This window comes from Corvus moneduloides, chromosome 2 (genome assembly GCF_009650955.1).
Source record: "Corvus moneduloides isolate bCorMon1 chromosome 2, bCorMon1.pri, whole genome shotgun sequence".
NCBI classification, from domain to species: domain Eukaryota; kingdom Metazoa; phylum Chordata; class Aves; order Passeriformes; family Corvidae; genus Corvus; species Corvus moneduloides.
Window position 1 is genome coordinate 61,382,576 of NC_045477.1, and position 16,297 is coordinate 61,398,872.

Here is a 16,297-nt window from a genome sequence, read left to right on the forward strand (position 1 = left end):
GCTTATAAAAATGATGAAGAGTAGGCAGATAGTGATAGTACCAGGGTAATGGTTTTAAACTAAAAGAGGAGAAATTTAGATTAGATCATAGGGAGAAATTTTTTACTGTGAGGGTGGTGAGGCACTAGAACAGGTTGCACAGAGAAACTGTGAATGCCCCATCTGTGGGAGTGTTCAAGGCCAGGTTGGATCGGGCCCTGGGTAACCTTATCTAGTGAGTTGCCTCCCTTCCCATGGCAGAGGGGTTGGTATTACATGATCCTTAAGATGCCTTCCAACCCCAAAGCATTCCATGATTCTATGAAAAACATTAAAGGTAACCTTCAAAGTATGCGTGTTCTACTCTAAAAGTACACTTCAAAAGAAGAAACCATCTTGATTTCTATCAACCATGAGGAGAGTGCAGGACTAATAAAAGTTCTAACTCATAAGTTTCTTCCTAAAAATTTCTTCTTCCCTCATGCATATGTCAGCTTAATCCTTTCTTCAGTTCTTGTTCCTTTTCTGGTCCTGATCACTTGCATTAATAAAGAGAAGTAAAGATGTCCAATATATTGAGCAGTGACAAAGTGACAAATAGAGAAGAGTATAAGCTAGATTCCTTTTTACCCAATGTCATAAATAATTATTGAAGCAGAATAGAGACTATAATGTCTGTTTCTCTGCATTTTGGATTATAAACCATGCTGGATGTATCTAGCATCGACAGCACCTTAGGACACACATACATCTTGCTAGCACTAGACAAAAGATAAATTTGGACTTTTATGTGGACTATTTTAATATCTATAGCTCTTAATGGATCTAAGCCATATGAGGACTTCTACAGAACACTAGGAACCTAATTACAATGGGTTTTTAAATCTGGCCTGAGTGACCTTTCAACATCTAAACGAAATCTGAGGCTAAATAGGGAAAAAACTTCTACCGAAAGTTCTGGGTAAGCAATCGAGTCATCAAACCCTCTTCCAAGTCTCAAATACTTGTGGAACTATTCCTTTAATGAACTTCTGTTTTGCAACATGATTTTTTGAAAAAGAATAACCAACATTTTTCTTTGATCAACAGAGACATTGCAAAACCTAGTCTACTCACTAGGCATCAGGAAATCAACTTTCTCACCTCTGAGAAGTAGTTCTCTTTCATATCTTTTTAGGTGGTTTCATTTTGTCCTAGATTTGTACTGTAGCAAAAGTACAAAAGGAAAAACAACTTATGAGTGGCAATTACTTAGATAGCAACAGCTATATTTTCTATTACCCTCTGGATTCTCTTATTCTTATAAGTTACGTAGTAGACAGATAAGCAATAGAATTAAAATGAATAAATCTTTTGTTGATCTTCAGAAAAAAATATAATGATTGTATCATTATGAAAATGGTGCTTCCTTTCAAAATATCACACATAATTGTGCATAGCCAGACTCAAATGAACCAGTAAATGGATTGGCGTTAATAATTATATTGGATGTGCATGCATTTTCAAGTATTAACTAATAAAAATGATTGATAGTTTTTAGATAATTGCATTTAAGAATATGAAAGAACTTTTAACAAAATGTGACTTGTAGCTTTTTAGAGAAGTTAATTAAATACTTGTTAAACATAATAATTTATTATATCACTGTTGTTTTATGAATAAAATAAAATAAGAAGGATAATCTGCATTTTTTATAGTGATGGACTGTCACAGCCCTGTAAACATAAATCTCAAGTCTTTATGGTTGTTCTTGTCTTCTGTCTGAATTATCAATCTGGTTTCTAAAATTTTTTCTGTATTCATACTCATTAAACTATAGGGGCAGTTTTGCCTTTACTTCTTATCAAAGGCTTATTAGTTAAAATCTAAAATAAAATAAGGTAAGGAAAAAATAATAATAAAATTTAAAAATACTACAATTAGAAAGTAATTTCAAGACTCCTGAGCTTGAAGATTTACCTGAGATTTTCAGAAGCTGATGATGCTTTTCATCTTGCAATAAACAAAATTGTTGGTTTTAACTTCATTTGTTATGAGTTATTAAGTGTTCATCTTACTAATGTCAGTTACTGAGGCAATTGTAACATCAAGTAATGTCTGATTTTTCAGGAACTGTGGCATATTCCTAATAACACTGCCTAGGTAAAGGTGGGGAGGGAACGGTCTTTATAATTAAGAATTCACAATTCAGCTGAGTATACAAAAATATAGCCCCAGAACTTTTTTGGAAACCATGATGGTCTACTGATAGATACCTATAGAAAGACATGACAAGAGAGTCTTTTCCACAAGAAACTAGAAAAATAAATGTTCCTTATTAGCTTTGGTTTATTAGGGATTTAAAATACCACAACAGTAATCAATAGGAGGTAATGCTTGGGAATTTTCCACATCAGAGTCTGATAATTGTTATCACAAGTGAAAATTCTCTGGTTTTCAGTTCAGTGATCTGATTTACCTAAAATGTGGTGAATTCTTGACATGCTGTAACTCCCTAACGTGCAGTGTATCTGATACTGTACCTGGGGAAGTAGGATGTGGCCCAGTAACCAATTATCACCACCTGTCCCTGTATTTGCAATGTTGAAAACATAAAAAATAGTAAAGAAACACACTGGTCCAGCAGCAGAATGAGGCATTCAGAAGTTATGAAGTGCTGGAATCTTCATTCATCTATCTTCACACTGTACTTTATGATGCAGTTCATAATTATGTGATGAGATAATATTTTTACACAAGTTCATTCATCATTTCAAATAGAGAATGGAGTATGTTCTGTAAATGAGAAAATTTCAAATAGAGAATGGAGTATGTTCTGTAAATGAGAAATTGAGCAAAAAACTTCCACTTAGCTGTCTTTGGTTCCTTATCCTTATCCTTGGTACTACATACTTACACAAGCAATAGGAGACCAAGACTTAGTTTCCACTTTTCTTAAAAAGTATTTGAATACCTGACAGACACCTCTAAGATCAGAGTCAGAACCAGCAAGCTATGGAATATTTGGGAAGGTTGAAACAAGCTTTCAGTTTGTCTTCTTGACACAGTTCAATTCTGATAAGTAAAGTCAAGAGAGAAGGGGCAAAAATTTATGTGAACATCTTATCTACTTGCATAAAGGCTGGTTCTCTCACTTTGTATTTCAAAGAGCATTGACTGATTTTAAGTGAGGAATGTGAACTTCAAGTACTGAGCCAATAATAGTTTTTGCTATTATCAGATAGTAGATATAATAAATATTGCTTTAAATACCCTATTGGCCAAAAGGTAAGGCATTCAACAATGAATATTTAAATAATTTAAGACAGTTATATTCAAGGAATCTAGGGATATTTTTTAACATTTTATTGCTCACATCCTTTAAATATTTTCTAATTAAAGAATAAGAGGAAAATATAAATATTTTCAGTTCTCAACAATGATAGATATGGTACTTGCAACCCACTTAGTAAGATAGTTGGTAATGAGGCACTTAGGTTTGTCTCTGTCCCAGTAAATGTTTAGATTTTGTATAGAAAAAAGATAAATAATCAAGCAGTCAAATCTCTCCAGAAAAATATCAGTTGTTACAGTGGGGATACTGCAACACGTGTATCAGACAACAAGGCCCGTGGAAAGAAATATATATGGACTGATTCCTGGTAGGTGTTTCAGAGATGTTTATTTTCCCAGCTGCATGGCTGAGGATGCTGAGGAACTGCTGCAATCACGGGACCCGAGGGTCCTTCTGCCCGTGCAGGGGAACACAAACCAACCAATGGGAACGAGGCTGACCAGGGGCAGGGAAACCCCGTGCCTCCCCTCAGGGTCCCTCTCCCAGGGCCACATGGCAGGGGGGAGGGAACCCGAACAATCAGTGACAGGATTTAGGCAACAAAGAGGTCTCTGCTGAAATATTTGGCAGTGGAGCTACCTTCCAGAGGCAGCAAAGCAGTCTGTTATAACAGCTGGTGGTGGGGTCAGTGGCTCTGACCCAGGAAGAGGTGACCGGTCCAGGGAGATGGTCCCAAAAGGAATCGCCTTCCTGAGGCCCGGTGTCTTCCCTCAGCTGCTGGCAGGAGGGCCCTTGCAGAGGCTGTCAGCTCTTTAGTGATTATCAGCTTGTGGTTTCAGCTCAGCTCTGCAGGGCAGCCTCCAGGCCAAGCCAGACCAGAGAGAAAGACGAGAGGCTCGTGTGGCTGGTTCCGCATGAAGGAAGCTTTATTGTGGGTCCCCTCCGGCAAAGGGAAGAGCCAGGGACGAGAACTCCCTCTGCACAGGGGCAGAGGGCTTGCTTTTATAGGGATACAGGGGATGGGTGAGGACCAATGGGTTATGAAGGATCTGCATAGGGTCTCCTAAAGGATTGTGGGTCTGTCTTTTCTCGCTGTGACCAAAGTGGTTGCCTTTCCAGGGAGTCCTGCTGAGCGATTGCGAAATCTCTTATCTCAGCAGAGATCCCTCCATGGCAGGGGCTGGGCATACCCCACAGTCTGTATATCTGAATATCTTCAGCAGATGATTTTCTTTTCTCCTTTTTTGGGCATGTCAAGCAGACAGGGGGAATAAGGGAACAGAACAGGGGAGATAATTGGCTATAGGTTTTTGCCTACATGCTCTTCTAAGGGAAAAAATCTCTTCTCCTAAGCAAAATTCACATCCTTTAAATTAGTAAACCATATATTTCCAATAAATCTCAGACTTACAGATCACATATATATCGGTACCATAGTTATTCTGTTTTGGAAATAATGATCATGTAATCACATTGAATACAACCAAAACAAAATCAAACAAACAAAAGAGCCATATGTACATATATATTTATAAAGTTGAAATATTTTAATTGTATTTTTCTTCAGAGTTAGCACTAAAGAGCACCCAAATACATTTTTGAGTGTTTGACAAAAATTGTTCTCTTATTAGTAGCAGTACATACACATAGCTGTTCAGAATACAGTAACCTTGCCAACCAGTAGCCATGCTCAGATGCAGACAAGAGTTTTCCTCATGTTACCAAATGGAAAAAAAAAGGAATTGTTCAAAGAAGGTTTCCACTTCTCACCCATCTCACCAACAGACAAAATTTCATCCTTTTCCCAAGAAACAATTAGACAAATAGATCTTGTAATATTTTTGGATGGCCATAAAATTTAGATTATTCTGGAAAAGAAAGGTAAAGAAGAAATTCCAGATTCTTAGGAGATACAGACATTTCTTCTTCCGTATTCTGTCTGTTCTATACTGTATGTGACCTAGGTTAAATACCTAACATGGCTTAGAAACTTTTCATAAGCCCCATTGTCAGCTACTGACTTTTTTCTTTCTTAGGGAAAGACCTATCTCTTTAGTTAATGCTGTAATTTACGCTTTGGCAAACACATGACTAATATTACTACTTTTATTATCACATATATCCCTAATTTATAATAACTGATTACAGGTATATGTTGGACAAGTTATGGATATTTTACCAGAGTATTTCTGTTTCATCAACCAACAACAAACATACGCCATTGAGGTTAGGGTGAGTATTTCAAATGTGCAAACTCAGAAGACTCAAAGCACTTCAACAAGTTTGAACATTAGACCTGTTCCCTCTTATTTAATTGTATGAGTTGTGAAATCATGAGGGTGGGAAACGTTTATATAGCACTTAAAATAGTCCGACTTTTAATTATTATACATGTGCATAATCTAAGTTGATCTGATTAGTGACTTTTGTATAAATTTTCAAAGGTGAGTGAGAATTGCACCTGTTTGATAGTATTACTTCTTTATTGACCATTTTTCTACACAATTTACATTGTTGATTTTTGCTACTTATAGTACATGATAACTGAGCCTTTGTTTTATTATGTGCTGGGCAGAACATAAACAAAAATAGTCAAATCTTTATTTTATGATAGCTTATATCTCAAGCAAGAAATAGCTGTACAGATTCTGTGAAGAGGTTATACCATATGGACTGAACGGAAGTTTGTTACTCTTGCAACAAAGAACAATGACAAGAAAACAGATTTATCATTTTGAAGTAAGATCAAGGACAGCTCCGTGGAGATTTTTTTCGGTTAGCAGTGCATAATGAAAAGGATTTGCATTGTGCAAGAGCATAAAATAACTCTACAAATGTAGAGTGCAGATCTCCATAAAAGTTACCCAAAAAAATGGAGCTTAAAAATACAAAACCCACAAAAGGTGTCTCACATTAGTATTTGCTAGCCTTTAGAAATGAATCATTATGTAATCCTGTAATCACTTTACCTGAAGATGTCATTCATCAGTGTTGACATGACCATATTTAAAAGAGGCTTACCAATGTGCAGTTTTTGATTTTTTTTCTTTTTTATTTTCTCACTTACCTTGATAAAGCATAAGAGTAAAATGTTAACATGACTCTTGAAAGTTCAATTTCCACCTTGTATAATGTATCTGGCTCAGAAATGACATATACTTGGCACTATTCTGCTTCATCAGTGTTAATCATATTTTCTTTCAGCTTATCTTCTAAGATTTCATCTGTCATATACATTCAGTACTTCTGGTTTTAAAGTCGTTTTTTATTTCCTTATTTTTTTTTTAAATTCTTCATTGTTGGTTATTTAATTTTTTTAACATTGTTAAATAGGATTTTCGAAAGTATCTTCCAAAAGATATCTAATCTATAGAATATAGAGTTCACCTTCAAAGCATATTAGATCACCTTGTATATTTAGTTACAGAACATAAAAATGTAAGATTAAAATGGCTAAATTGTATCTTAATCAGGATTCCTGCTCCAAAGTCAAGAAAGTCCATCATTATTATCAGAAATATGGGTAGAAAAACAATGAAGGAATCAGAAAGGAAATTTTTAGAGGATGCATATTTTGAAGTACTGTACAACATCCAGTAGAGTGCACAACAATTTAGGTCTCGCCCAGGACTGTGTGGAACAAAAATGCCTTTAATTTTATGACGTGATTTATAATAGTCAATCAGAAAGTACACAAAAATTCTTAAATGTCAATGTATACAGCACTTAGTAAACAAGAAACACAGCCAGGAAGTCTGATTTGTTTCTGGAAAAAATCCCCAGGCTTAAAAGACTGAAAAGGGAGAGCTGCCATCTTCTATCTGAATTGGAACCTCTATGAAGAAAGAATATTTGTTTGTAAGTATGACTCCATTGAATTCCAGATTTAATGATGCCTAGTCCTTAATTTGAAATTTGAGAAAATTAGATATAGAGACAGAGGGATATATTCTTCACTTTAGAAAATAACAAGTATAACCAGAAGATATACATATACACATAATCAAAGCTATATTTTACCAAGGTATTCCAAACAATGATTTGGCATGAGTGTATCAGAAATAGAGGTTCCTCCTGTTTTTCCTGTTTGAAGTATGCTTTTATGCTTGCTACTGTTGCCCCAGAATGTCCTACTTTTCAGGAAAATACAACTGATTTAAGAATAATGTACATATTTTGTATTGATTATAAGGTCCAAATAAAATAGATTTAAATTAAGACTTCAACAGAATTGAAGTTCACCCAGACAAGGAGTAATCTATGCTTGTACAAATGTTTTGAACTGAATTAAAGAAGGATTGTTATTTCCATCACAGAATTATAGAACAGTTTCAGATAGGAGGAACCTTAAAGATCATCTCGTTCCAGCCCCCCTGTCATGGGCAGGGGCACCTTTCACTAGACCTGGTTGTTCAGAGCCCCATCCAACCTGGTCTTGACCAATGCTGTAGAAGTTTTTTAATGCTTATTCATTAACAAGTTATTACATAAGAATAACCAATTAACTAGAAGGCAGTAGGCGTTTCCCTCTAGACTTAATCTTGTTAATTTCCAGCTAGAAAACCAAAATTTTTGTGTGCAGTAGGTACAGTGTACTTACTCTGCCCTCCTCATCAGTCAGTGAAGAAACTGACACCTTCAGGAAACAATTCAGACTATTTAAGATATGAATTCACCAAAATATTTCCAAGACTTCACCAATCTCAAGTGATTGCAGAGATCGCAACAAAGGATGACATTTTCCACTTAGACCTAACACAGAAGGGACTATTTCAGCCGTGAAGCTTTCATTTCTCAAGAACTACTTCCAGCCAGCTATACTCCTTCAAAAGCAGCGTCAGAATGTGATGTGAGTGCTGCAGCAAACATCACAGACTGTAAATGACATGAAGATGTGCAACAGGTAGCTATGAAGCATAAATGAAGCTCTTAATTGTTCTGGAGAAAAAAAAATCAAGAATTTGTTCTTGCCTCAGGAGCAAAGGAGAAGCTGTGTTCATCCATTCATTTGTACTACATGGCACACTGATAGACCTTGTCAGCAGAAGGTGTGGGTCACATGGCAAACTTCAGTGGTAAGATTCTAAAAATTGTTGATAAATTTGAAATTACCAAAATTGTGTCACGTATAAGAGATTAAAGAGTTTGTTTCCTAATCAAACAAGCTGCTCTGTGGCACTCCACCCATGCACTATCCTTCCATATTGGAGAGGTAGCCACCATTTTGTTGTGTTGTATTACAATCTACCGCTTTGCCAAACCAGCCATTAAAAAAAGGAAAATTGTTATAGTGGCCAAAAATTATTCAAGTGGTCATATTCAAAATTTATGACATCCCAAAATGTAAGGAAAATAGAAGCAGTCTGTTTAGGTCAGGCCAAAAATTCATCTTGCCCAGTATCTTGTCACTGACATAGGTCTGTTGCTTGTTGAATGCCTGTTTAGTGCCTAGGGGAAAATGTAAGAAAGGGAATGATGTACAAGATCTCAGAACATACACTTATCACTTTCCCAGTGAACTCATTTCCTCATGGAAAAGACCTGCTTTGTCTTACGTTTACTCTTGAATAGTTTCTTGTACAAAATTCTGAGGAAAATCGTAGAAAGGACTAACCTGCTATATTTCACTTCATTAACAAAGATACGTGAATTGAAATCTGATTTCAGGACTACAATTTTCTTTTAAAAGAAAATCCAAACAAAAAACCACAAAGAAGCCAAATACCATGAACATATAACCATCTGCTTCACATTATTTATTATTTCTGAAAAACAAAGGCTACACAGTCCATTTTGCATTGCCTACATCTACCACTAAAAGGAATAGAAAAGGTAAATCAAGGGCAATAATGACAGAACATGATTTAAAGAAGTACTATGCTTTGTTCACTGTGATTTGTAGGATCATAGTAATTATTCAGACAAATGGTAGGTACCTACAAAAATGTCTGTAAATCCCCAAGGTTTCATCTATTTCACAAAGAAATGCTGTGTAGCCAACAGTTCCTAGTGCTCCAATTGTAAATCTTTGGTTAAAACCTGTTAGACACGAGTCTGGCAGGGCAAGTAATATTGTTCAACTCGTATCAATGTTCTCACTTATTTCTATTTTTCATTCTTTTATTTTAAAAATTTATCAAGGGTTTAATCATATCTCACAGCCATGGTCATATAAAGGGTGATGAAATTATGGTCACAAATGCTAATTTTGTGTGAGTTTGGAGGCATAGGAGCAAAATACGAGTTATCAGGTAATTGGGATTTAAGGCTAAATCTAAAGGAAGGAAACAGAGTCCAAAAAAACCTTCAACACCTGAGCATACAAATGACAACATTTTCCTACTAAAAGGCAGAGATGTTGAATCTTCTCACTATAGCATTTTACAATGCTGGTTGCCTTGGAGAAAGGTACATATCCCTAAATGAATAGGTTCACTTATTGATGCCGTATGAAATATGGTAACAATACCCATCACAGTGTTTTCATAATCCAATTTAGAAGAATGCTTTAAGTGGAAAAGAATATTCTTTCTGATGATCTTACTTGTGAGAAGTGCTCAGGTTTGCTCAATGTTGTTACTAAAATTCTCACAGGTGAGATTTCCAAGAATGTTCTAAAATAATAATATTCATTGGAAGGCTGAAGAAAAGAAGATATCCACTACACTTTTTGTCATAATAATAGTGCTGATGTCTTCTGTCTAACAGAAAAAGGATTATGATTTTATTAACAACATTGGGCAAAAAAAGGCTAGTTTTCCAAACATACATTTTACCTCCACAACATTTTTCTGTTATAGAATCTGAAGGATAAGAATTATAGTGCAATCTGCCCAGCTGTTCACCATTTATATAGCAATCATACTTCTGTTTTCTATTATATATGGCTGCATTGTGCTTCTTTACCCACAGGTCTGCAGGTATGTTCAGGATTTGTTAATTGACACTGATCTTAGATGGATAACCCAGAATTTAAAAGACAATTTAATTTATATTCTGCTATGTTCTATTCAGACAAGTCATTATATCAGGTGAAGTCTATTGAATATCATGAAAAATCCAGTCTCGCACTACCCAGACAAATAGAGATGTCATGATGAAAATGGAGTAATTAATGAAGTACCATTTACATTAATAGCCCAATTTATATAGCATACCAGGCTAAGTTTATCGTGTTACTTCACTAATTCTCTGGTCTGACCTCATTTGGCAAAGGATATTTTTTTTTAATTTTGACAATTTTTTTTCTGTCATCAACTCTGTGTGCAGCAAAAAGAAAAATGAATGATATCTGAATGTAGGTGATGGACCCAAAGGGACTTCCTTTATAAAATGTCTCTTTACAATTACATGTACTGTTGATATTTTTTCATCATCTTTTTATCCTTTACAAGATATTTTAGATGACAATAATTCCAGGAGCGATTATGCTGATTTCCACAGAGTCACACCTGGAATGGATTTGGCCCTTTGTGTTTTTCTCAACACTCAATTGTCACTCTAACTCTGAGCCATTTGTTGGATTAAAAGGGTCTTTACTTTATCTCAAACCTCATCTAATCCTGTTTGTGGCTCTTTTTCTTAGTTATGTGAGATGTAATCACATTCTATTGACTAATCATGTTCTCTGTGATGCATACTTGTTATGCAGTAAATCTATTAATCCCGTGGTAATTTTGCATGTTATTGTAATTCCCTTAACCACATAATGTGTACTTATTTCTTTCTTTGTAAGAAATAGAAAAATCAAATTGTGTGTATGTAGATAATATTCAAATAGTTCAGCTTTGTTCTTCTCTTATCTGTATTTGGCCAAAAATATCATCTTGAACTTCTTTGAAAATAACCTAGGAATTATTTCCCCAAAAGCCTATTTAAAAGGACCACAACGACCAGGATTACAAAACAAGGCATACTTTTGAACTATAGATCAGAAACTTTTATCACAGCATTTCCATTTCTGCTGAAAATGAGCATGTTTCACTACAATTATATCTTTTTTGCAAGTCCTTGCATATCCAACCATACAGCATGGAAATCAGTTATGACCTTGGCCTAGGTCTATGAAGCAATGCTTCCTCAACCCTCTTTTTATTGTTTTATGTTGGCTTTGAACCCTTGCCATCCATGTCTTTCCTGCTCTGTGAGCTCTTTTTTGCATCTGTGTCTTATAAGTTTCCAATAGAAAAAGAAGAGAGCACCAAAGAGAGAACCAAAAAAAAACATAACTATACAGGGGACACATGCAAAAGATCCTAGAGGAAGAGGAAGTGATCAGAGATATATATTCAGTAAGAATCCTTCCTCTACCTGCTCACTTGTATCATCAAGAAATTTCTTGAGAAATCCTCCACAGTAAGGTGTTCTCACTGGATATTTAGGTCTTCATTGTATTTTTTCAAATACTGTTTTGCAACACATAAGATTTCTCACTTTTATATATTTTTGTAAGAAATTGTGCCAGCCAGCCAAAAGTACCAAACTACATAAGTTATGTACTAAGGTAAAATATGAGGAAAAAAAGGTCATAGATCAAACATACATTCTTTGAAGAATTAATGGTTATTTTGGAGGGCATGATCTGTGTCCCTCTACACAGTATTAAGGAAAAAGAGAAAGAAGGTCTAAAGCAATGTCTAATTGGTTATTTATAACGGCCTCAGACTCCAGGTTTTTTATTATTTTGCAAAGAATTACGAGATATTTATAACCCCTTTTGCTGGAAGGCATGAATCTTTCCTATATACTACTTCTCTTCCAGGGCAAAGTCTACCATGTCATAGGGAAAGGGAATTCTGTAGTTTGACCTTTCCATGAATCACTATGAATTCCTCAGGAAATTATAATTATCAAGGAAACATTACAGTAAGAAATCAGGAGCCCCTTCTCACCCGGAAGGCAAGAAAGAACAAAAGATTTGGTCTACACCAGCAAGAATGTCCTGCTCTTTACCGCAATAAGAGTTATACTCTAAACATACTGTGATTTCTGGAACCTCAGCTAAAGGATTTTTGTTATACATATTCTTCCTCTTGTCGTATTTTTCAATATCATGACTTTTTATGCTTAGTTATAATTTAAATAAATGAAGACTATTATTTAGCATTAAACAAGGGGTGAAAAACATCTTTATAGTGATGAAACGTCACCTAATAGTGGGTTGAGTTGTGAGGTCAAAGGAAGTGATTATTGCCATCTATTTAGCACCTGTAGTCCACATCTGGCTTTATCTATTGTTGAGCCCTTTGATTTAAAAGAGGTATTGATCAAATGAAGATAATACAGTAAAGCAGAACTGGAATGCCTAGGGAACTGGAGCACATGATAAGTCAGCAAAAGTTGAGAATCTTGACTTTGTCTAGACTCAAATAGAAAAGGCTTAGGGAAGATCTAATTGCTCTCTTTACATAATGGTGAGTTACAGAAGAGACTGTGGCAGACCCTTCGAAGAGATGCATCATAAAGAAAAAGAGATCGTGATCCTAAGTTGAAGCAAAATAGTTCTCACTAAATACAAGAAAAACAAATTTCATTTTGAGAATGTTTACACACAGGAAGGAAACAAGTTGCTGTGGGATGCTTTTTAATGTCCCTCTAGAGTTGCAGGTCCTGAGCAACCTGATATAATTACAAAACCACCACCACCTTGAAGAGGAAGTTAGACTAGAGAATCTACAGAGATCCCTTCCAACCTGAAATATTCTGTGCTTCCATGAAGTGTAAGCATCAACATTCTGAACAGCCCAAATGGCCATTTTGCTAGCATTCTCATCAAAATGCATTCTTCCTTCAGCTGTATTACCTAATAATTCAGTTGCACAGTTCTCTAATTTTTTTCACAGTGCATTTCAATACTGCAAAACAACTTTCCCAGATCTAGATTGAAGCTTCTCCCCAGCTTCATCAGTTAGTTTCAAAAATAGCATGATGATCTACAAAACACAGTGTGACTTGTCCCTTATTATTTTTATTAATTAAGTTCCAAGTTATGCAGTTTATGCACAGCCCCACAGCTGAGCCTATGCTTCCTGGATCTCCATGCTCACAAGATGTATTTCTGTACCATTAGTTATTAACACACATTTGCAGTACACCTGCAGCTTGAGGCTCTGTGGTGCAAGGCTCTGTCTGAACACACACCCTTGGGATGACCCCTCCCATCCTTAATAAGTTAAAAGTCCCAGGAGAGAAGACAGGCAAAACTTATGAGAAGAAAAGGCAAGTAAAATCTACAAATAGGAAAATGTGTCTGAGTGTTGCTTAAAGACACTAACACATTACATATTTTGGAGCCAAACAGATATTTATTGAGGATGTTTTTAGCGATTTAATCACAGGACCATTTCTTCTTTTCTTCTGCCCTTCTTCATACCATGCCAACTGGCTTCTTCAGTGAAGGAAGTCACAGCTCTGCCTATCCTGCACTGGCTTACAGGAACAGGGATGACTGCTCTCTTTGGTTATTTCTGAAATAAATTCCAGCTACTGGAAAATGATGACAAATATCCTGTCTTTGTTTATTAATCACGAGTGAGGCAGAATAGTTTCTCCCTGCACAAAACACTTACTTATTTACACTCTTCCTTGGGATATTGTGAAAAATAATGCTTTTAGGAGGCAGTTCATCACAACTAATTTAAACCTCTACATTAGAATGAGATAAATTGAATCTTTCTTTACATTTACTACAGAAACAGTCTAGTTAGAGTATCTATCACAAAAAGAGAGTTTACAGGTGGATCTCATGTTCACAGTTAGCAGATTGCAAAGTTAGTTACAAATCTACCAGCCTAATATTCACAGGAAGTGGCTGGCTATTTCAGCCAAGGTCTGTCTATTGGATGTTGCTTCTGGGACCCAAACATTCTCTTTAGTGTTCCAGGTAGACTGCTCAGCCATTATTTATGTTGACTGTTTTAAATACTACCTCCTCTAAGATAAAATATCCCAACACATTCAAAAACTTTTAACCATAAACTTCATTTAATATTAGGTCCATGGCATGGTGCATCATATATGTAACTTTGTGGTAGTGACAAACCTCGCACAATACAGTCATTTCTGCAGTGGCTTAAATCAAAATAATGGTTTCCAGTTACTTAACAATTCATTTTCATGCAGCTATCATGTATTTTTACTCAGCTGATTATCTTATTTATGTACTCAACATCATTTAAGTTACTATCACTATATGGATGACACATAGCTGCTCATGTCCCATGTTATCAAATGTTAGATGCAATTATTTCCATGTAATCCTCCTACAGTAACACAGGCTGTGTGAATTTTGTTGACTCAATGAACAGAAATCTTTCTTTGTCTATTGTTTATCTTGTTATCAAATAGTCATCACTTCAGTGACACAGCTACATCAAGTAGGTTTTCTGATCTTTAGACCTACATGCTATTTTTCAATCTAAAATAATATAATCAAGTTAAACACAACAAAAAGCACCACAACAAGAAAAGTCTCAGAATTACCTGACATTTTTAGGTGTTGCTGGAGATAAAAATTGGCTGGTTGTCTTTTAAAAACCTTTGTGTTCTCCTCATTTATGATGTTGATAATAATGTTCAGAACCATTTTAGGAATCTATGTCCAAAACCTCAATTCAAAACATTCCACAAGAAAGTGAGACTCAACATTAGTGTGCAGGCCCACCAGTGGTCAAATTGCTGTTAGTTTTTCACCCCTTGGTCACCTTTAAACCATCTAACAAAAATGGATTCCAGAGATCTCAAAAATAGAAAAGAAGGGGTTTAATACTGTTCTAGATACAGCACCATGTGTGAAGTGGGTTTTTTTTCAGATAGCAACACTAGTACCTATGCACACATTAGGCATTTTCCTACCTCTCTTATCTCCACAGCGCAATTCAGTAAGTATTCTTCAAGACTGGTTTATTCATAGGAATTCCTGAACAGTAAAAATAGAAGGATACAACATTATGTTACAATGAGACAATGACAACAGATGCATGCAAAATGTAGACAAAATATATTCATTTTTTTCTCTCTTCTCAGAAGAAAAAAAATTGAGACAGTCAAGATTTTTCTTTAGAGGTAGTGTTTTTCTCCATTGGAAAAAAAATTCCTAATGGAAAGTCTGTTTTCATTTTTCCTTGGTATATAATTCCCAGTGAACAAAATGGTTGTAGCAGCAGGATCTAGCATCTTATGGACATTAGAAGTGGAGCTGGAGTAGGAAATTCATCAGCTTTTACCTTATTCCCTAGTCCACATATTCCAACAGAATAGTTATAATCTTTGCCATCTAAAAGCCTATTACCCGAAACTTCTGAAAACTTTTAAATTCCATAGTAATTGAGGAAGAAAAACTTTCACAAGATCCTCTAATCCTGGAACAGCAATGGCTATGTGCCACTTAAAGCAGAATTTGACAAGTATATGCCATTACCAGAAGAACTCTTGAGACTGCTGAATGTTAGAGTAACGGATAAGTTTAATTACTTAGGTAACGTGAAATAGAGGAGGGAAAAAGAACTTCATTGTGCAGAAGACAGCTTCATAACACACAGAATACAAACTCGAGCTTGAAAGGATGACCTCTTCCATCTGCAGTTCACTGACAGCATGGGATGGTTTGAGAATGGAGAAAAATAAAACTCGGGCCAAATAATACTTTGCTTCATATTAGGCAAGTCTCATGCCCAGAGAAAGAATAGAGTTATATAAAGCAGAATTACAAAATTAGCAGATGAAAGATATATGAATCTGTCATTATTCTAAGAAAGGAGGAACTCAAATGAAACAGGTATTTACCTCATGGGATAAAAAAGAACAAAGCCAATCACTGCCAACTGTTAAAAGGATTGCTGAAGGGTTGCTGCAGCATGACCCTGCCCAAATTAGTCAGTCAGGAAAGCATCCCCAGAGAAAAAAAATCTTATGAAAGGTAAATCTCATATGAAAAGGAGGAAATTATACAGAATTAAGGGAGCTGAAGGTTGTAGAAGTTATAGGTTTGTCACAGATATGGTATTATAAAAGAAGTGTCATTCTTGCATTTTAATAGAGTATTTC